This window comes from Lipotes vexillifer, unplaced genomic scaffold (genome assembly GCF_000442215.2).
Source record: "Lipotes vexillifer unplaced genomic scaffold, Lipotes_vexillifer_v1.1 scaffold1544, whole genome shotgun sequence".
Classification (NCBI taxonomy): Eukaryota; Metazoa; Chordata; class Mammalia; order Artiodactyla; family Lipotidae; genus Lipotes; species Lipotes vexillifer.
The window spans coordinates 1,243,066-1,243,959 of NW_006791108.1; the positions used below are offsets into that span (position 1 = coordinate 1,243,066).

The following is an 894-nucleotide window of genomic DNA, read 5'->3' on the forward strand; positions in this document are numbered from 1 at the left end:
AAAAAAAAAAAAAAAAAAAAAAAAAAAGACAAACTCTTCAAAGCCAAATTCTAATTCCCTATTCTGGCTGTATAAGAGTGTGACAAAAAGCCCTTTAAAAAAAAACTTAAGACTTTTCTCTCCCATTTTTAACCACTGACTTCTCAATTGAGGTACTGAAGGAATAAAAGAGATCAACAAAGGGAAAATCTAGTCACAGTCTGAGTTTGTCAAGCTTCTTAAAATGCATTTCAAATACTCTGGGTTTGGTGAAATTCAAAGCACATCTTTGCCAGACCCCTTTTCTGCTAATTTTTAGATCCGTTTGCATTTTAAGGGAGATTTAATCTGTGTTTTTCTGATTCATTTACACTTAGCTCATAAACATTTTGTTCTGTAAGACATATCTGAGGCCCAAGAAGTGTTATAAGACTTTATTATAAGCCTCTCTAGTCCTATTCTCTTTAAACAATACATTTTCTTTTGCCAAGAATAAATTAACTTAAACCTCAAAGGTCAAGTGTGGTTTGAAATCCAGAACCCAAAAGATCTGTGTGGGTTCTGTGCTTGGCAAAGAACATTGCTCAGGGTGTAACAGGAACCTCACACACGATTCGGGACATCTTTTGCAGTCACAGGGGCCAATCATAATGAGATTATGGTAGTTTCTGAGGTGGGACATACAGGTGTTTAAATAAGGTGACATCATCAACTAACCCGAGATATAAAATGGATAACTATCCATTGATCTTCTAATTGTACAGAAAATTGGCGGGATCTGACTCACTAGGTTTAAAAGGACAGTTTATACTTTCTAACATTGAAGTTCCCTTGAAGTGTACTCGTGCGAAGAGTGTTAAAGTTGAACAATGATCATAGACTATCAAAATGACATTCAATCTGCCAGTTCAGCAG

The 894-nt window shown here is 35.5% G+C and overlaps 1 protein-coding gene across 1 annotated transcript in view; it reads right to left on the minus strand.

Moving 5' to 3' along the window:
* Nucleotides 1–894, minus strand: part of GLIS3 (GLIS family zinc finger 3) — a 142,994-nt gene that overhangs the window by 28,192 nt on the left and 113,908 nt on the right. The window lies entirely within an intron of this gene.